Source organism: Elephas maximus, chromosome 17, assembly GCF_024166365.1.
Source record: "Elephas maximus indicus isolate mEleMax1 chromosome 17, mEleMax1 primary haplotype, whole genome shotgun sequence".
NCBI classification, from domain to species: Eukaryota; Metazoa; Chordata; class Mammalia; order Proboscidea; family Elephantidae; genus Elephas; species Elephas maximus.
The window spans coordinates 5,668,352-5,690,739 of NC_064835.1; positions in this window are offsets into that span (position 1 = coordinate 5,668,352).

A 22,388-nucleotide genomic window follows, 5' to 3' on the forward strand; every position below is an offset into this window, starting at 1 on the left:
CTCGTTTGATTTCACCTACTTGAAAGAGAGAAACTGTATATAGGTCTCTTACATGATATATTGTGAATTTTCCTGTTGATATACTCAAGGCGTACTTTGAAAACATGTAAAACTTTGTTCACTTCATGTGCTTGAATAGGAGAAACTGAACATTGTTTTCTCATTTGTAGAATGTGTTGGAAACTTTCCTGTGCTTGTAACACAAAGTGTTTTTTGATAACAGGTAAAACTCCTTTGACTTCATCTACTTGAATGAAAGAAACTGAATATTGGTTTCTCATTCACACAATGTATTGGGAAAATTCCCATCGTTGAAACACAAAGCTTTCTTTGGGACATGTAAAACTCTGTTGACTTCATGTATTTGAACGGGAGAAAGTCTACAATATTTTCTCATTCCCTGAATGTACTGATAAGTTTCACATCCTTGTAACACTAAGGGTACTTTGAAAACATGTAAAACTCTTTTGCCTTCATTTACTAGACTGTGAGAAAGCATACATTGTTTTCTCATCCACAGAATGTATAGGGAACATTCCCATGCTTGAGACATAAAGAGTTTTTTGATAACGAGTAAAACTCTTTGGCTTCATCTACTTTAATTTGAGTAACTGCATATTGGTTTCTCATTCACACAATGTATTGTGAACTTTCTCATCAGTGTAACACAATGCTTTCTTTTCTGTTAACTTCATATATTGAATGGGAGAAAACTGTGCATTGTTTTCTCATTCACAGAATTACAGGGAACACCCCCATGCTTGTAACACAAAGTTTATTTTGATAACAGCTAAAACTCTTTTGACTTCATCTACTTGAATGTGAGAAACTGTGTATTGCCTTCTTATTCACACAATGTATTTGGAACTTTTGTGTCCTTGTAATTGAAAGTGTACCTTGAAAACATGTAAAACTCTGTAGACTTCATGTACTTGAACGGGAGAAACTCTACACACTTTTCTCATTCACATAATGTTTAGGGAACTTTCCCTTGCTTGTCACACAAAGTGTACTTGGAAAACATGTAGAACTCTTGATTTTATGTAGTTGAATAGGAGAAACTATACATCCTTTCGAATGTATAGGGAACATTCCCTTACTTATAACACAAAGTTGTTTTTTATTATATATAACAGGTAAAATTCTTTTTGCTTCATCTACTTCAATGTGAGAAACTCTATATTGGTTTTGCATTCACACAATATATTGGGAAATTTCCTGTCATAACACAAACTGTACTTTGAAAACATTCAAAACTCTTGATTTCGTGTACATGAATGGGAGAAACTCTACATTCTGTTCTTATTTACAGATCTTTCTGTTGTAACATAAAATATACTTTTAAATTATGTAAAACCTTTTGACAACATTTATTTCAATGGAAGAAGCTCTACAATGTTTTCTCATTCACAGAACATGTCAGGAACACTCCTTATCTTGTAACAAAAAGTGTTTCTTTGTTATAGTAAATAAAACTCTTTTGACTTCATCTTCTTGAATGTGATATGCTGTGTATTGGTTTCTCATTAACACAATGTATTAGGAACTTTCTCATCCTACTAATACATAGTGCACTTTGAAAACATTAAAAACTCTTTTGACTTTATGTACTTGAACGGGAGAAACTGTACAACTGTTTTTTCATTCACAAAATGTATGGGGAACATTCCTATGCTTGCAACATAAAGTGTTTTTTGATAACAGGTAAAACTCTTTGACGTCATCTACTTGAATGAGAGAAACTATATACAGGTTTCTTATTCACACAATGTATTGGGAAGTTTCTCATCACTATAACACTAATTGTACTTTGAAAACATGTAAAACTCTTTTGATTTCATATATGTGAATGGGAGAAACTCTACCTTGTTTTCTCATTTACAGAAAGTATTGGAAAATTTTCCATCCTTGTAACACAAAGTGTACTTTGAAAACATGTAATACTCTTTTGACTTTATATACTTGAATGGGAGAATCTGTACATTGTTTTCTCATTCACAGAAAGTAAAGGGAACATTCCCATGTTTGTAACACAAAGTGCTTTATGAAAACTCAGAGCCTGCTGAGTAACTGATCCTTGTTCTGATTCCATGCACAGAGTTCCAGAATGTGAGTGACCTGGCTGCACTGGAGGGTCAGAATGATGTCTTCATTATGCCTTGATGTACTGTACACACACTATAACTTACACATTGTGAGAAAGCTATGCTTTTGTCCCAGGCGAGGGGGTCTCTGGCAAAAATTCTCTCCAAATCACATGCTGGATGCTATAGTTTTGTATGTAGCTATAGACAGGAGTAGATTACCCAATAGGCAAGGTAAGCACAGTGCTTCCATTGCATAACAGATCATCTGTAGTGAACAATTTCACATTTTTTTCACCACATCAAAGACTATGCTTCTAGGTATGGCTGGCATCTCTCTCTCCCAACCCCCCAGCACCTTTCTACAGAATCAAATCCTCTTTTTCAAATTTATAATCCCTGACGGCGCGGATGATACAGTAAGCAGGTAAACACAGGCTTACTTGTGTTTACTAATCTGTAGGGAACGATTTCACATGTGTTTCACCACATCAAAGCCATATGAAATTGTTCACTACAGATAGACCGGTAAGCAAGGTAAGCACCGTGCTTACCTTCCCTATTGGGTAATTTGCCCCTGGATGAATATGCATTTATGTGTGAAAATGGAAACATATTTACCATGAGGCTAAGTTTCAGGGCCCCTCATTTTCACAAGCCCCTTCCAAGGACCAGGAAAGACTTGATGCTTGTCACAGCTTTTTTTTTTTTTTTTTAATTAACTTTTATTGAGCTTCAAGTGAACGTTTACAAATCAAGTCAGGCGGTCACATATAAGTTTATACACATCTTACTCCGTACTCCCGCTTGCTCTCCCCCTAATGAGTCAGCCCTTCCAGTCTCTCCTTTCGTGACAATTTTGCCAGCTTCCAACTCTCTCTATCCTCCCATCCCTTCTCCAGACAGGAGATGCCAACACAGTCTCAAGTGTCCATCTGATATAATTAGCTCACTATTCATCAGCATCTCTCTCCTACCCACTGTCCAGTCCCTTTCATGTGTGATGAGTTGTCTTTGGGAATGGTTCCTGTCCTGGGCCAACAGAAGGTTTGGGGACCATGACTGCTGGGATTCCTCTAGTCTCAGTCAGAACATTAAGTATGGTCTTTTTATGAGAATTTGGGGTCTGCATCCCACTGATCTCCTGCTCCCTTGGGGGTCCACTGATCTCCTGCTCCCTCAGGGGTTCTCTGTTGTGCTCCCTGTCAGGGCAGTCATCGATTGTGGCCGGGCACCAACTAGTTCTTCTGGTCTCAGGATGATGTAGGTCTCTGGTTCATGTGGCCCTTTCTGTCTCTTGGGCTCTTAGTTATCGTGTGACCTTGGTGTTCTTCATTCTCCTTTGCTCCAGGTGGGTTGAGACCAATTGATGCATCTTAGTTGGCCACTTGTTAGCATTTAAGACCCCAGATGCCACATTTCAAAGTGGGATGCAGAATGTTTTCATAATAGAATTATTTTGCCAATTGACTTAGAAGTCCCCTTAAACCATGGTCCCCAAACCCCCGCCATTGCTCCGCTGACCTTTGAAGCATTCAGTTTATCCCGGAAACTTCTTCGCTTTTGGTCCAGTCCAGTTGAGCTGCCCTTCCATGTATTGAGTATTGTCCTTCCCTTCACCTAAAGCAGTTCTTAGCTACTAATTAATCAGTAAAAAAAACCCTCTCCCACTCTCCCTCCCTCCCCCCCTCGTAACCACAAAAGTATATGTTCTTCTCAGTTTATACTATTTCTCAAGATCTTATAATAGTGGTCTTATACAATGTTTGTCCTTTGCCTCTGACTCATTTCGCTCAGCATAATGCCTTCCAGATTCCTCCATGTTATGAAATGTTTCAGAGATTCGTCACTGTTCTTTATCGATGCGTAGTATTCCATTGTGTGAATATACCACAATTTATTTACCCATTCATCCGTTGACGGACATCTTGCTTGCTTCCAGCTTTTTGCTATTGTAAACAGAGCTGCAATAAACATGGGTGTGCATATATCTGTTTGTGTGAAGGCTCTTGTTTCTCTAGAGTATATTCCGAGGAGTGGGATTTCTGGGTTGTATGGTAGTTCTATTTCTAACTGTTTAAGATAACGCCAGATAGATTTTCAAAGTGGTTGTACCATTTTACATTCCCACCAGCAGTGTATAAGAGTTCCAATCTCTCCGCAGCCTCTCCAACATTTATTATTTTGTGTTTTTTGGATTAATGCCAGCCTTGTTGGAGTGAGATGGAATCTCATCATAGTTTTAATTTGCATTTCTCTAATGGCTAATGATCGAGAGCATTTTCTCATGTATCTGTTGGCTGCCTGAATATCTTCTTTAGTGAAGTGTGTGTTCATATTCTTTGCCCACTTCTTGATTGGGTTGTTTGTCTTTTTGTGGTTGAGTTTTGACAGAATCATATAGATTTTAGAGATCAGGCGCTGGTCGGAGATCTCATAGCTGAAAATTCTTTCCCAGTCTGTAGGTGGTCTTTTTACTCTTTTGGTGAAGTCTTTAGATGAGCATAGGTGTTTGATTTTTAGGAGCTCCCAGTTATCTGGTTTCTCTTCGTCATTTTTGGTAATGTTTTGTATTCTGTTTATGCCTTGTATTAGGGCTCCTAAGGTTGTCCCTATTTTTTCTTCCATGGTCTTCATCGTTTTAGTCTTTATGTTTAGGTCTTTGATCCACTTGGAGTTAGTTTTTGTGCATGGTGTGAGGTATGGGTCCTGTTTCATTTTTTTGCAAATGGATATCCAGTTATGCTAGCACCATTTGTTAAAAAGACTATCTTTTCCCCAATGAACTGACATTGGGCCTTTGTCAAATATCAGCTGCTCATATGTGGATGGATTTATATCTGGGTTCTCAATTCTGTTCCACTGGTCTATGTGTCTGTTGTTGTACCAGTACCAGGCTGTTTTGACTACTGTGGCTGTATAATAGGTTCTGAAATCAGGTAGAGTGAGGCCTCCAACTTTCTTCTTTTTTTTCAGTAATGCTTTGTCACAGCTTTTTGAAATGTGTTAGTTCTAACTACTTGTTTCTTTTCTTTTTAATTTTATTGTGGGGGTGAAAGTTTATAGTGCTAATTGGTTTCTCATTCAAAGGTTTATACCAGTTGCAATTCCCACAACGTGTCAGCATTCTTCCCCTTTCCCTTTCCACCCTGGGTTCTTTGTGTCCACTAGTCTAGTTTTCCTGTTCCTTCCTGTCTTTGCTTCTGCGCAAGTGTTGCCCAATTGATTTCCTGTGCTTGATTGAACTAAGAAGCATGCTCCTCACTTGTGTTGTTGTTTAAAAGGTTTGTCTAATCTTTGGCTGAAAGGTGGACTTTCAGAGTAGCTTCATTTCTGAGTTAGCAAGGTGTCCAGGGGCCATAGTCTCAGGGGCTCCTCCAGTCTCTGTCAGATCAGTAAAATTGGTCCTTTTTTGTGAATTTGAATTTAGTTCTACATTTTTCTCCCACTCTGTCCAGTACCCTCCATTGTGATGCCTGTCAGCATGGCTGGTGGTGTTAGTTGGGCATCATCTAGTTCTTCTGGGCTCAGGCTGGAAGAGGCTGTGGTTCGTGCGGTCTATTAGTTTTTTGGAGTAGTAGTTCCTTGTGTCTTTGTTTTTCTTCATTCTCCCTTGCTCAGGATGGAAAGGGACCAATAGATATATCTTAGATGGCTGCTCAAGAGCTTTTAAGACCCCAGAGACTACTCACCAAAGTAGGATGTAGAACATTTTCCTTATAAACTATGTTATGCCAATTGACGTAGATGTTCCCTGAGGCTGTGGTCCCCAGCCCTCAACACTAGTAACTCAGTCTCTCAAGGTATTTAGATTGTCCAGGAAGCTTCTATGGAAACCCTGGTGGTGTAGTGGTTAAGTGCTATGGCTGGTAACCAAAAGGTTGACAGTTCCAATCCACCAGGCACTCCTTGGAAACCCTGTGGCGCAGTTCTACTCTGTCCTGTACGGTCGCTATGAGTAAGAATTGACTCAATGGCAATGGGTTTTTTGGTTTTAGGAAACTTCTACGACTTTGCCTTGGTCAAGTTGTGCTGACTTCCCCTATATTGTGTATTGTCTTTCCTTTTACTAAAGTTAACACTTGTCTACTATTTAGTTAGTGATTTCCTCTCCTGACCCTCCTCTCCCTCATAACTACTTTTTTTTTTCTGTGTGTAAGCCTCTTGGGTTCTTATAATAGTGGCCTCGTACAGTATTTGTCCTTTTGTGATTGACATATTTCACTCAGCATAATGCCCTCCAGATTCACTCATGTCGTGAGATGTTTCTCAGCTTCATCATTGTTCGTTATCATTGCATACTGTTCCATTGTGTTTATGTACCATAATTTGTTTATCCATTCATCTGTTGATGGCATTTAGGTTGTTTCCATCTTTTCGCTATTATGAATAATGCTGCAGTGAACCTGGGTGTGCATATGTCCATTCATGTAACGGCTCTTATTTCTCTAGGATGTATTCCTGGGAGTGGGATTCCTGGATCGATGGTGTTTTTACTTCTAGCTTTTTAAGAAGGTGCTGTATCATTTCCATTAGTGATTGTACCATTTTGCATTCCCACCAGCAGTGCCTGAGAGTTCCAATCTCCCTAAAACCTCCCTAACATGTGTTATTTACTGTTTTCTTTTTTTTGATTAGTGCCACTAGTGTCGAGGTGAGATGCTATCTCACTGTAGCTTTGATCTGCATATCTCTAATGGCTAATAGTCACCAGCATTTCCTCATGTATCTATTAGCCCTTTGAATGTCTTCTTTGTTGAAGTGTCTGTTCATATCCTTTGCCCATTTTTTAATTGGATTATTTGTTTTTTCGTTACTGAGCTGTTGAAGTAGTCTACAGATTTTAGAGATTAGACCCTTGTCAGATATGTCCTAGCCAAAATTTTTTTCCCAGTCTGTAGGTTCTCTTTTCACTCTTGGTGAAGTCTTTTGATGGGTATAAGTGTTTGATTTTTAGGAGCTCCCAGTTATCCAGTTTACATTCTGGTGTTTGTGCGTTGTTAGTTAAGGCTTGTATTGTATTTATGCCATGTATTAGGGGCCCTAGTGTTGTCACTATTTTTTCTTGCATAATCTTTATAGTTTTAGGTTTTATATTTAGGTTTTTGATCCATTTTGCATTAGTTTTTGTGTATGATGTGAGGTATCGGTCCTGTTCCCTTTTTTTAGAGAGGGATGTCCAGTTTTGCCAGCATCATTTGTTAAAAAGGCTTTCTTTACCCATTTAATGAACTTTGGTCCTTTGTCAAAGGTCAGCTGTTTTGACTACTGTTGCTGTAGTTTCCGAGATCAGGTTGTGTGGGGCCTCCTACTTTGCTCTTTTTCTTCAATAATTCTTTGCTTATCCAAGGCCTCTTTCCTTTCCATGTAAAGCTGGTGATCAATTTTTCCAATTCAGTAAAGAATGCTGTTAGAATTTGTACTGGGATTGCATCATACCTTTAGTTTGATTTGGGTAGAATTAACATTTTTACAATGTTAAGTCTTCCATGAGCATTTTTTTTCCCCACTCATGTAGGTCTCTTTTGGTTTCTTGCAATATAGTGTTTTGTAGTTTCCTTTGTATAGATCTTTTATGACCCTGGTTAGATTTATTCCTAAGTATTTTATCTTTTTAGGGACTATTATAAATGGTATTGTTTTCCTGATTTCCTTTTCAAAGTTTTCTTTGTTGGTGTATAGGAATCCAACTGATTTTTTTGTGTTGATCTTGTATCCTCCGACTCTGCTGAATCAATTAGCTTCAGTAGTTTTCTTGTGGAATTTTTGGGGTTCTCTATGTATGGTATCATATCATCTGCAAATATGAGTATATTTTTTTAACTTTTTTATTGTGCTTAAGTGAAAGTTTACAAATCAAGTCAGTCTCTCATACAAAAATTTATATACACCTTGCTATATACTCCTAATACTGTCCCACCAATGAGACAGCACACTCGTTCCCTCCACTCTCTCTTTTCATGTCCATTCCACCAGCTTTTGAACCCCTCTACCCTCTCATCTCCCCTCCAGATAGGAGATGCCAACATAGTCTCATGTGTCTACTTGATCCAAGAAGCTCACTCTTCACCAGCACCATTTTCTATCCCATTGTCCAATCCAATCCCTGTCTGAAGAGTTGTCTTTGGGAATAGTTCCTGTCTTGGGCTAACAGAAGGTCTGGGGACCATGACCACCAGGGTCTTTCTAGTCTCAGTCATACCATTAAGTCTGGTCTTTTCATGAGAATTTGGGGTCTGCATCCCACTGCTCTGTTGGGTTCTCTGTTGTGTTCCCTGTCAGGGCAGTCATCACTTGCAGCTGGGTACCGTCTAGCTCTTCTGGTCTCAGGCTGATGTAGTTTATGTGGCCCTTTCTGTCTCTTGGGCTCATATTTACCTTGTGTCTTTGGTGTTCTTCATTCTCCTTTGATCCAGGTGGGTTGAGAGCAATGATGCATCTTAGATAGCCACTTGCTAGCGTTTAAGACCCCAGACGCCACTCTCCAAAGTGGGATGCAGAAGGTTTTCTTAATAGATTTTATTATGCCAATTGACTTAGATGTCCCCTGAGACCATGGTTCCCAGACCCCTGCCCCTGCTATGCTGGCCTTTGAAGCATTCAGTTTATCCAGGAAACTTCTTTGCTTTTCGTTTAGCCCAGATGTGCTGACCTCTCCTGTATTGTGTGTTGTCTTTCCCTTCACCTAAAGTAGTTAGTATCTACTATCTAATTAGCAGATACCTCTCTCCCTCCCTCCCTCACTCCCCCCTCTTGTAACAATCAAATGCTATATTCTTCTCTGTTTAAACTGTTTCTTGAGTTCTTATAATAGCGGTCTTATACAATATTTGTCCTTTTGCAACTGACTAATTTCACTCAGCATAATGCCTTCCAGGTCCCTCCAGGTTATGAAATGTTTCACAGATTCATCACTGTTCTTTCTCCATGCGTAGTATTCCATTGTGTGAATATATCATAATTTATTTGTCCATTCATCCATCAATGGGCACCTTGGTTGCTTCCATATTTTTGCTATTGAAAACAGTGCTGCAATGAACATGGGTGTGCATATATCTGTTTATGTAAAGGCTCTTATTTCTCTAGGATGTATTCCAAGGAGTGGGATTGCTGGATTGTATGGTAGTTCTATTTCTAGCTTTTTAAGGACATGCCAAATCAATTTCCAAAGTGCTTGTACCATTTTACATTCCCGCCAGCAGTGTATAAGTGTTCTAATCTCTCCACAACCTCTCCAACATTTATTATTTTGTGTTTTCTGGATTAATGCCAGCCTTGTTGGAGTGGGATGGTATCTCGTTATAGTTTTGATTTGCATTTCTCTAGTGGCTAATGATCGTGAGCACTTCCTCATGTGTCTGTTAGCTACCTGAATGTCTTTAGTGAAGTGTCTATTCATATCTTTTGCCCATTTTTTAATTGGGTTAGTTGTCTTGTTGCAGTTGTGTTTTTGCAGTATCATGTAGATTTTAGAGATCAGGTGCTGGTTGGAAATGTCATAGCTAAAACTTTTTCCCAGTCTGTAGGTAATCTTTTTACTTTTTTGGTGAAATCTTTGGATGAGCATAGGTATTTGATTTTTAGGAGCTCCCAGTTATCTAGTTTCTCTTCTGCATTGTTAGTAATGTTTTATGTACTGTTTATGCCATGTATTAGGGCTCTTAACATTTTCCCTATTTTTTCTTCCATAATCTTTACTGTTTTAGATTTTATACTTAGGTCTTTGATCCATTTTGAGTTAGTTTTTGTACATGGTGTGAGGTATGGGTCTTATTTCATTTTTTGCAGGTGGATATCCAATTATGCCAGGACCATTTGTTAAAAAGACTGTCTTTTCCCCCATTTAACTGTTTTGGTGCCTTTGTCAAATATCAACCACTCATATGTGGATGGATTTATGTCTGGATTCTCAATTCTGTTCCATTGGTCCATGTATCTGTTGTTGTACCAGTACCAGGCTGTTTTGACTACTGTGGTGGAATAATAGGTTCTAAAATCAGGTAGAGTGAGGTCTCCCACTTTGTTCTTTTTCAGTAATGCTTTACTTATCTGGGGCCTGTTTCCCTTCCATATGAAGTTGGTGATTTCTTTCTCCATTAGAGATGGAGAATTGGAATTTGGATCAGAATTGCATTGTATCTACAGATTGCTTGTGGTAGAATAGACATTTTTACAATGTTAAGTCTGCTTATCCATGAGCAAGGTATGTTTTTCCACTTATGTAAGTCTCTTTTGGTTTCTTGCAGAAGTTTTTTCTAGTTTTCTTTGTATAAGTCTTTTACATCTCTGGTAAGATTTATTCCTAAGTATTTTATCTTCTTGGGGGCTACTGTAAATGGTATTGGTTTGGTGATTTCCTCTTTAATGTTCTTTTTGCTGATTTTTGTCTGTTTATCTTGTATCCCGATACTCTGCTGAACTCTTCTTTTAGTTTCCATAGTTTTCTTGAGGATTCCTTAGGGTTTTCTGTGTATAAGATCGTGTCATCTGCGAATAGAGATACTTTCACTTCTTCCTGGCCAATCTGGATGCCGTTTATTTCTTTTTCTAGCCTAACTGCTCTGGCTAGGACTTCCAGCACAATGTTGAATAAGAGTGGTGATAAAGGGCATCCTTGTCTGGTTCCCCATCTCAAGGGCAATGCTTTCAGACTCTCTCCATTTAGGATGATGTTGCCTATTGGCTTTGTATAAACACCCTTTATTATATTGAGGAATTTTCCTTCCATTCCTATTTTGCTGAGAGTTTTTCTCATGAATTGGTGTTGAACTTTGTCAAATACCTTTTCTGCGTCAATTGATAAAATCATGTGATTCATGTTTTATTTATATGATGGATTACACTAATTGTTTTTCTAATGTTGAACCATCCCTGCATATCTGGTATGAATCCCGCTTGGTCATGGTGAATTATTTTTTTGAGATGCTGTTGAATTCTATTGGCTAGAATTTTGTTGAGAATTTTTGCATCTAAGTTCATGAGGGATATAGGTCTGTAATTTTCTTTTTTTGTGATATCTTTTTTTTTTTTTTTTGGTGTCAGGGATATGCTGGCTTCATAGAATGAGTTTGGGAGTATTCCGTCTTTTTCTATGCTCTGAAATACCTTTAGTAGTGGTATTAACTCTTCTCTGAAAGTTTGGTAGAACTCTGCAGTGAAGCTGTGTGAGCCAGGGCTTTTTTTTGTTGGAAGTTTTTTGATTACCTTTTCAATCTTTTCTTTTGTTATGGGTCTATTTAGTAGCTCTACCTCTGTTTGTGTTAGTTTGGGTAGGTAGTGTGTTTCTAGGAATTCATCCGTTTCTTCTAGGTTTTCAAATTTGTTAGAGTACAATTTTTCATAATAATCTGATTTGATTTTTTTAAAATTTCAGTTGGATCTGTTATAATATCACCCATCTCATTTCTTATTTGGGCTATTTGCTTCCTTTCCTGTTTTTCTTTTGTCAGTTTGGCCAATGGTTTATCAATTTTGTTAGGTTTTTCAAAGAACCAGCTTTTGGTCTTATTAATTCTTTCAATTGTTTTTCTGTTTTCTATTTCATTTAATTCTGCTCTAATTTGTATTATTTGCTTTCTTCTGGTGCCTGTGGGTTTCTTTTGTTGCTCTCTTTCTATTTGTTCAAGTTATAGGGATAATTCTTTGATTTTGGCCCTTTCTTCTTTTTGGATGTGTGCATTTATTGATACAAATTGCTCTCTGAGCACTGCTTTTGCTGTGTCCCAAAGGTTCTGATAGGAAGTATTTTCATTCTCATTGGACTCTGTGAATTTCTTTATTCCACCCTTAATGTCTTCTATAATCCAGTCTTTCCTGAGCAGGGTATTGTTCAGTTTCCAAGTGTTTGATTTCTTTTCCCTGCTTTTCCTGTTATTGATTTCCACTTTTATGGCCTTATGGTCAGAGAAGATGCTTTGTAATATTTTGATGTTTTGGATTCTGCTGAGGCTTGTTTTATCACCTAATATGTGGTCTATTCTAGAGAATGTTCCATGTGCACTAGAAAAGAAAGTATACTTGGCTCCTGTTGGGTGGAGTGTTTTGTATATGTCTATGAGGTCAAGTTGGTTTCTTGTGGCATTTAGATCTTCCATGTCCTTATTGAGCTTCTTTCTGGATGTCCTGTCCTTCACTGAAAGTGGTGTGTTGAAGTCTCCTAATATTATCATGGAGCTATCTCACTTTTCAATGCTGTTAGAGTTTGTTTAATGCATCTTGCAGCCCTGTCATTGGGTACATAAATATTTAATATGGTTATATCGTCCTGGTATACTGTCCCTTTAATCATTACATAGTGTCCTTCCTTATCCTTTGTGGTGGATTTAACTTTAAAGTCTATATTGGCAGAAATTAATATTGCCACTCCTGCTCTTTTTTGATTGTTGTTTGTTTGATATATTTTTTCCATCCTTTGAGTTTTAGTTTGTGTCTCTAAGTCTGAGGTGTTTCTCTTGTAGGCAGCATATAGATGGATCATGTTTTTTTATCCATTCTGCCACTCTCTGTCTCTTTATTGGTGCATTTAGTCCACCTACATTCAGCGTAATTATGGATAGGTATGAGTTTAGTGCTGTCATTTTGATGTCTGTTTTTGTGTGTTGTTGACAGTTTGTTTTTCCCACTTAATTTTTTGTGCTGAGTAGTTTATATATTGTCTTTTCCTCATACTGGTTGTTGTTGATTTTGTTTCTGCTGAGTCTCTATTTTTTTTTCTTGTATTTTATTTTGATGCGTAGGATAGTTTGTCTCCTTTGTGGTTACCTTATTATTTACCCTTATTTTCCTAAATTTAAACCTAACTTTTTTTTTTTTATTTCTTCATATCGCCTTGTCTTCCTCTCCATGTGAAAGATCTATGACTACATTTCTTAGTCCGTCTTTATTATTTTAATGTTGTCTTCTTTTACATAATGACATCGCTGTTTCCCTGTTTTGAGCTTTTCTTTTATCTTTCTTTTTTTTTGTGATTTCCCTGTCTGGGTTGACTACTGATTGCTCTGTCCAGTGTTCTAGTCTCAGTTTTATACCAGGTATTATTGATTTTCTAACCAAAGAACTCCCTTTATTATTTCTTGTAGTTTTGGTTTTGTTTTTACGAATTCCCTAAACTTCTGTTTATCTGGAAATGTCCTAATTTCACCTTCATATTTGAGAGGCAGTTTTGCTGGATATATGATTCTTGGCTGGCAATTTTTTCCTTCAATACTTTATATGCCATTCCATTGCCTTCTTGCTTGCATGGTTTCTGCCAAGTAGTCCAAGTTTATTCTTTTTTTTTTTTTTTTTTATAATAACTTTTATTAAGCTTCAAGTGAACGTTTACAAATCCAATCAGTCTGTCACATATAAGTTTACATACATCTCACTCCCTACTCCCACTTACTCTCCCCGTCTTGAGTCAGCCCTTTCAGTCTCTCCTTTCTTGACAATTTTGCCGGCTTCCCTCTCTCTCTATCCTCCCATACCCCCTCCAGACAAGAGTTGCCAACACAATCTCAAGTGTACACCTGATATAATTAGCTCACTCTTCATCAGCGTCTCTCTCCCACCCGCTGACCAGTCCCTTTCATGTCTGATGAGTTGTCTTCAGGGATGGTTCCTGTCCTGTGTCAACAGAAGGTCTGGAGAGCATGACCGCCGGGATTCCTCCAGTCTCAGTCAGACCATTAAGTTTGGTCTTCTTATGAGAATTTGGGGTCTGCATCCCACTGCTCTCCTGCTCCCTCAGGGGTCCTCTGCTGAGCTCCCTGTCAGGGCAGTCATCGATTGTGGCCGGGCACCAACTAGTTCTTCTGGTCTCAGGATGATGTAGGTCTCTGGTTCATGTGGCCCTTTCTGTCTCTTGGGCTCTTAGTTGTCATGTGGGCTTGGTGTTCTTCATTTTCCTTTGCTCCAGGTGGGTTGAGACCAATTGCTGCATCTTAGATGGCTGCTTGTTAGCATTTAAGACCCCAGACGCCACATTTCAAAGTGGGATGCAGAATGATTTCATAATAGAATTATTTTGCCAATTGACTTAGAAGTCCCCGCAAACCATGTTCCCCAGACCCCCGCGCTTGCTCCGCTGAGCTTTGAAGCATTCATTTTATCCCGGAAACTTCTTTGCTTTTGGTCCAGTCCAATTGAGCTGACCTTCCATGTATTGAGTGTTGTCTTTCCCTTCACCTAAAGCAGTTCTTATCTACTGATTAATCAATAAAAAAACCCTCTCCCACCCTCCCTCCCTCCCCCCCTCGTAACCACAAAAGTATGTGTTCATCTCAGGTTTACTATTTCTCAAGATCTTATAATAGTGGTCTTATACAATATTTGTCCTTTTGCCTCTGACTCATTTCGCTCAGCATAATGCCTTCCAGGTTCCTCCATGTTATGAAATGTTTCAGAGATTCGTCACTGTTCTTTATCGATGCGTAGTATTCCATTGTGTGAATATACCACAATTTATTTACCCATTCATCCGTTGATGGACACCTTGGTTGCTTCCAACTTTTTGCTATTGTAAACAGAGCTGCAATAAACATGGGTGTGCATATATCTGTTTGTATGAAGGCTCTTGTATCTCTAGGGTATATTCCGAGGAGTGGGATTTCTGGGTTGTATGGTAGTTCTTTTTCTAACTGTTTAAGATAACGCCAGATAGATTTCCAAAGTGGTTGTACCATTTTACATTCCCACCAGCAGTGTATGAGAGTTCCAATCTCTCCGCAGCCTCTCCAACATTTATTATTTTGTGTTTTTTGGATTAATGCCAGCCTTGCTGGTGTGAGATGGAATCTCATCGTAGTTTTAATTTGCATTTCTCTAATGGCTAATGATCGGGAGCATTTTCTCATGTATCTGTTGGCTGCCTGAATATCTTCTTTAGAGAAATGTGTGTTCATATCCTTTGCCCACTTCTTGATTGGGTTGTTTGTCTTTTTGTGGTTGAGTTTTGACAGAATCATGTAGATTTTAGAGATCAGGCGCTGGTCGGAGATGTCATAGCTGAAAATTCTTTCCCAATCTGTAGGTGGTCTTTTTACTCTTTTGGTGAAGTCTTTAGATGAGCATAGGTGTTTGATTTTTAGGAGCTCCCAGTTATCGGGTTTCTCTTCATCATTTTTGGTAATGTTTTGTATTCTGTTTATACCTTGTATTAGGGCTCCTAGGGTTGTCCCAATTTTTTCTTCCATGATCTTTATCGTTTTAGTCTTTATGTTTAGGTCTTTGATCCACTTGGAGTTAGTTTTTGTGCATGGTGTGAGGTATGGGTCCTTTTTCATTTTTTTGCAAATGGATATCCAGTTATGCCAGCACCATTTGTTAAAAAGGCTGTCTTTTCCCCAGTTAATTGACACTGGTCCTTTGTCAAATATCAGCTGCTCATACGTGGATGGATCTATGTCTGGGTTCTCAATTCTGTTCCATTGGTCTATGTGTCTGTTGTTGTACCAATACCAGGCTGTTTTGACTACTGTGGCTGTATAATAGGTTCTGAAGTCAGGTAAGGTGAGGCCTCCCACTTTCTTCTTCTTTTTCAGTAGTGCTTTGCTTATCCGGGGCTTCTTTCCCTTCCATATGAAATTGGTGATTTGTTTCTCTATCCCCTTAAAATATGACATTGGAATTTGGATCGGAAGTGCGTTAAATGTATAGATGGCTTTTGGTAGAATAGACATTTTTACTATGTTAAGTCTTCCTATCCATGAGCAAGGTATGTTTTTCCACTTAAGTATGTCCTTTTGAATTTCTTGTAGTAGAGCTTTGTAGTTTTCTTTGTATAGGTCTTTTACATCCTTGGTAAGATTTATTCCTAAGTATCTTATCTTCTTGGGGGCTACTGTGAATGGTATTGATTTGGTTATTTCCTCTTCGGTGTTCTTTTTGTTGATGTAGAGGAATCCAAGTGATTTTTGTATGTTTATTTTATAACCTGAGACTCTGCCAAACTCTTCTATTAGTTTCAGTAGTTTTCTGGAGGATTCCTTAGGGTTTTCTGTGTATATAATCATGTCATCTGCAAATAGTGATAACTTTACTTCTTCCTTGCCAATCCGGATACCTTTTATTTCTTTGTCTAGCCTGATTGCCCTGGCTAAGACTTCCAACACGATGTTGAATAAGAGCGGTGATAAAGGGCATCCTTGTCTGGTTCCCGTTCTCAAGGGAAATGCTTTCAGGTTCTCTCCATTTAGAGTGATATTGGCTGTTGGCTTTGCATAGATGCCCTTTATTATGTTGAGGAATTTTCCTTCAATTCCTATTTTGGTAAGAGTTTTTAGCATAAATGGGTGTTGGACTTTGTCAAATGCCTTTTCTGCATCAATTGATAAGATCATGTGGTTTTTGTCTTTTGTTTTATTTATGTGATGGATTACATTAATGGTTTTTCTGATATTAAACCAGCCTTGCATACCTGGTATAAATCCCACTTGATCAGGGTGAATTATTTTTTTGATGTGTTGTTGGATTCTATTGGCTAGAATTTTGTTGAGGATTTTTGCATCAATGTTCATGAGGGATATAGGTCTATAATTTTCTTTTTTTGTAATGTCTTTACCTGGTTTTGGTATCAGGGAGATGGTGGCTTCATAGAATGAGTTGGGTAGTATTCCGTCATTTTCTATGCTTTGGAATACCTTTAGTAGTAGTGGTGTTAACTCTTCTCTGAAAATTTGGTAGAACTCTGCAGTGAAGCCGTCCGGGCCAGGACTTTTTTTTGTTGGGAGTTTTTTGATTACCGTTTCAATCTCTTTTTTTGTTATGGGTCTATTTAGTTGTTCTGCTTCTGAATGTGTTAGTTTAGGTAGGTAGTGTTTTTCAAGGAATTCATCCATTTCTTCTAGGTTTTCAAATTTGTTAGAGTACAATTTTTCATAATAATCTGAAATGATTCTTTTAATTTCATTTGGTTCTGTTGTGATGTGGTCCTTCTCATTTCTTATTCGGGTTATTTGTTTCCTTTCCTGTATTTCTTTAGTCAGTCTAGCCAATGGTTTATCAATTTTGTTAATTTTTTCAAAGAACCAGCTTTTGGCTTTGTTAATTCTTTCAATTGTTTTTCTGTTCTCTAATTCATTTAGTTCAGCTCTAATTTTTATTATTTGTTTTCTTCTGGTGCCTGATGGATTCTTTTGTTGCTCACTTTCTATTTGTTCAAGTTGTAGGGACAGTTCTCTGATTTTGGCTCTTTCTTCTTTTTGTATGTGTGCATTTATTGATATAAATTGACCTCTGAGCACTGCTTTTGCTGTGTCCCAGAGGTTTTGATAGGAAGTATTTTCATTCTCGTTGCTTTCTATGAATTTCCTTATTCCCTCCTTGATGTCTTCTATAACCCAGTCTTTTTTCAGGAGGGTATTGTTCATTTTCCAAGTATTTGATTTCTTTTCCCTCGTTCTTCTGTTATTGATCTCTAGTTTTATTGCCTTGTGGTCTGAGAAGATGCTTTGTAATATTTCGATGTTTTGGACTCTGCAAAGGTTTGTTTTATGACCTAATATGTGGTCTATTCTAGAGAATGTTCCATGTGCGCTAGAAAAAAAAGTATATTTTGCAGCAGTTGGGTGGAGAGTTCTGTATAAGTCAATGAGGTCAAGTTGGTTGATTGTTGTAATTAGATCTTCCGTGTCTCTGTTGAGCTTCTTACTGGATGTCCTGTCCTTCTCCGAAAGGGGTGTGTTGAAGTCTCCTACTATAATTGTGGAGGTATCTATCTCGCTTTTCAGTTCTGTTAAAATTTGATTTATATATCTTGCAGCCCTGTCATTGGGTGCGTAAATATTTAATATGGTTATGTCTTCCTGATCAATTGTCCCTTTTATCATTATATAGTGTCCTTCTTTATCCTTTGTGGTGGATTTAAGTCTAAAGTCTATTTTGTCAGAAATTAATATTGCTACTCCTCTTCTTTTTTGCTTATTGTTTGCTTGATATACTTTTTTCCATCCTTTGAGTTTTAGTTTGTTTGTGTCTCTAAGTCTAAGGTGTGTCTCTTGTAGGCAGCATATAGATGGATCGTGTTTCTTTATCCAGTCTGTGACTCTCTGTCTCTTTATTGGTGCATTTAGTCCATTTACATTCAGGGTAATTATAGATAAATAAGTTTTTAGTGCTGTCATTTTGATGCCTTTTTATGTGTGTTGTTGACAATTTCATTTTTCCACATACTTTTTTGTGCTGAGGCGTTTTTCTTAGTAAATTGTGAGATCCTCACTTTCATAGTGTTTGACTTTATGTTAGTTGAGTCGTTACGTTTTTCTTGGTTTTTGTCTTGAGTTATAGAGTTGTTATACCTTTTTGTGGTTACCTCATTATATACCCCTATTTTTCTAAGTAAAAACCTAACTTGTATTGTTCTATATCGCCTTGTATCACTCTCCATATGGCAGTTCAATGCCTCCTGTATTTAGTCCCTCTTTTTGATTATTGTGATCTTTTACCTATTGACTTCCATGATTCCCTGTTATGTGTATTTTTTTTTTAATTAATCTTAATTTGTTTGTTTTTGTGATTTCCCTATTTGAGTTGATATCAGGACGTTCTGTTTTGTGACCTTGTGTTGTGCTGATATCTGATATTATTGGTTCTCTGACCAAACAATATCCTTTAGTATTTCTTGTAGCTTTGGTTTGGTTTTTGCAAATTCTCTAAACTTGTGTTTGTCTGTAAATATCTTAATTTCGCCTTCATATTTCAGAGAGAGTTTTGCTGGATATATGATCCTTGGTTGGCAGTTTTTCTCCTTCAGTGTTCTGTATATGTCGTCCCATTCCCTTCTTGCCTGCATGGTTTCTGCTGAGTAGTCAGAACATATTCTTATTGATTCTCCCTTGAAGGAAACCTTTCTTTTCTCCCTGGCTGCTTTTAAAATTTTCTGTTTATCTTTGGTTTTGGTGAGTTTGATGATAATATGTCTTGGTGTTTTTCTTTTTGGATCAATCTTAAATGGGGTTCGATGAGCATCTTGGATAGATATCCTTTCGTCTTTCATGATGTCAGGGAAGTTTTCTGTCAGAAGTTCTTCAACTATTTTCTCTGTGTTTTCTGTCCCCCCTCCCTGTTCTGGGACTCCAATCACCCGCAGGTTATCCTTCTTGATAGAGTCCCACATAATTCTTAGGGTTTCTTCATTTTTTTTAATTCTTTTATCTGATTTTTTTTCAGCTATGTTGGTGTTGATTCCCTGGTCCTCCAGATGTCCCAGTCTGCATTCTAATTGCTCGAGTCTGCTCCTCTGACTTCCTAGTGTGTTGTCTAATTCTGTTATTTTATTGTTAATCTTTTGGATTTCTACATGTTGTCTCTCTATGGATTCTTGCAACTTATTAATTTTTCCAGTATGTTCTTGAATAATCTTTTTGAGTTCTTCAACAGTTTTATCAGTGTGTTCCTTGGCTTTTTCTGCAGATATCCTAATTTCATTTGTGATATCATTAAGCATTCTGTAAATTAGTTTTTTATATTCTGTATCTGATAATTCCAAAATTGTATCTTCATTTGGGAAAGATTTTGATTCTTTTGTTTGGGGAGTTGGAGAAGCTGTCACGGTCTGCTTCTTTAAGTGGTTTGATATGGATTGTTGTCTCCGAGCCATCACTGGGAAACTAGTTTTTCCAGAAAATCCGCTAAAAAAAAACTGCAGTCAGATCCCTATCAGAGTTCTCCCTCTGGCTCAGGCTATTCAGATGTTAATGAAGCCGCCTGGGGAGGGTGGGGGAGGGAACAGAGAGATAGGAGAGTAGCACCTCAGAATATAGCCAGAGTTGCTTGTCTTGCTTGGAATGACTATTATATCTGAGATTCCCGCGGGCGCGTCGCCTATGTGTGCTGTCTGTGTGGAGATTGCCCCCGGGGGGTCTGGCCCGCTGGAGTCACGGTCAGATCCTCCGCTTCCAGCCCCACGCCCAGCGTCAAGGCTCCCCTACTGGGACGGTGCACTCTCGACTCCAAAATCAGTCGCTGCCTCCCGGGGACTTCTCGTCCCTCCAGCCGCGTGGCCGTGCCGCCCCCGTGAACCAGGTGGGCCCCCTCCCGGGGTTAGTTCAGATGGGTGGAGTAGCTCCCCGTGCTTGTGCCGCGACCGAGTGTCCCGGCTGGAACGCTGTTCTCCCCGCTCCAATACCAGTCGCTGCCTCCCGGGGACTTCTCCTACCGGCTGCGTCCCACGCCGCCCGCGCGACCCGGATGGTCACCTTCCCGGGGTTAGTTCAGGGGGTGGAGCAACTCTCCGTGTTTATGGCGTACCTGCGTGCAGTCCAAATCCCTGTGGGACGGTTCCCCGGCTCGGATGCTGCTCTTTCTGCTCCAAGATCAGTCACTGCCTCCCGGGGACTTCTCCTAACGGCTGCGTCCCACGCCGCCCGTGGAACCGGCTAGTCCCCCTCCCGGGGTTAGTTCAGGGGGGTGGAGCAGGTCTCTGTGCTTGTGCCGTACCTGACTGGTACGCTGGCTCCAGGCTCTGGAAACAATCGCTGCTTCCCCGTATTAGTTCGTTCTCCGTCTCTAAATCTGTGTTTGTTGTTCAGGGTTCGTAGATTGTTATGTATGTGATCGATTCACTTGTTTTTCCGTGTCTTTGTTGTAAGAGGGATCCGAGGTAGCGTCTGCCTAGTCCGCCATCTTGGCTCCCCTCCCCCCCAAGTTTATTCTTATTGACTCTTCTTTCGGGGTGACTTTTCTTTTATCCCTAGCTGCTCTTAAAATTCTCTCTTTATCTTTTGCTTTGGCAAGTTTGATTATAATATGTCTTGATGACTTTCTTTTAAAATTTACCTTATGTGGAGTTCTATGAGCATCTTGGATAAATATCTTCTCATCTTTCACGATATCAGGGAAGTTTTCTGCCAACAAGTCTTCAACAATTCTCTCTGTATTTTCTGTTATCCCTCCCTGTTCTAGAACTCCATTCACTTGTAGGTTATTTCTTTTGATAGAGCCCCACGTGATTCTTAAGATTTCTTCATTTTTAAAAATTCTTTTATCTGATTTTTCTTCAAATATATTGGTGCCAAGTGCTTTACCTTCAAGTTCAGAAATTCTGTCTTCCACTTGCTCAGTTCTGCTCCTCTGACTTTCTATTGAGTTGTCTACTTCTGTAATTTTATTGTTAATCTTCCAAATTTCCGATTGCTGTCTTTCTATGGATTCTTGCAGCTTATTAAATTTTTCATATTGTTCTTGAATAATATTTTTAATTTCTTCAGCTACTTTATCTGTGTGTTCCATGGCTTGCTCTGCGTATTGCCTGATCTCCTCCTTAATTTCGTTCCTGATGTCTTGAAGAGTTCTGCATATTAATCTTTTGAATTCTGCATCAGGTAATTCCAGGAAGGTACCTTCATCCTGAAGATTCACTGATTCTTTGTTCGGAGACCTTGTTGAGGTGCTCATGGTCTGTTTCTTTATGTGACTTGATGTTGACTGTTGTCTCTGAGCCATCTATAAGTTATTGTATTAGTTTATTTTATGTGTGCTTACTGTATCCTAGCTTCTTGCTTTGTTTTGTTCTGATATGCCCAAGTGGTTTGCTTGAGTGAGCTAGCTTGATTATTTTCACCTTTGGAGCTCTGACATCCTGTCACCAGATGGCTAGAGCTGTTATCAGGTATATCAGTCTAGGAGTCCATTCACTTTTCTTGTATGAATTCAGCTCAGGTGACCAGGTAGCTGATCATCAAGTGTGTGGTACAGGCTCTGTCCTACAGTCTTAGGGGGCAGGGGTGATTAGTGTAGGTACTGATATCTGGTTGCAGGAGGGGGTCACACTCTGAACAAGGCAGGGGGCTGAGGGTCATTCCCCAAGTGTCTCTGAGGAAAGCGTGTCCCTGTTCCCTACAGCGTGCAGGTAGGTGGGTTCTGCAGATGGACCGTGGGCACCCAATGTTTTTGATTGTAAGGACTGGGAGGTACCAGTTATCCTTGGATCCCTGTCACATGTGGCTGGGTGACCTGAGTGGAGCCACCAGTCCTTAAGCCCCTGATGTGGGTAGGTGAGGACTCTGTTTCACATGCAAAGCGGTGTCAAACAACAAACACCCACCTCTCCACCATACAGCTGAAACAGGTGTAGTCTGCCAACACAGGCCTATTCTCCTGAAATAGGCCCACACAGGTCCATGCAGTGGGGAAAGGGATTCAAAGTCCACAGGCCATTTATGCCTGGACAGGAGTTGCTTCTGTACTGAGCTCCTTAGGGTAGTGGTGCTGGCAAATTATCTTTTCCCCCAATTGCGAATTTATTCCTTCTTAAGGCTGGGAGGATGGCTCCAGGCACTCAACAAGGCCTATATCAGGCCCAGAGAAATCAATAGCCACTGAAGCCAG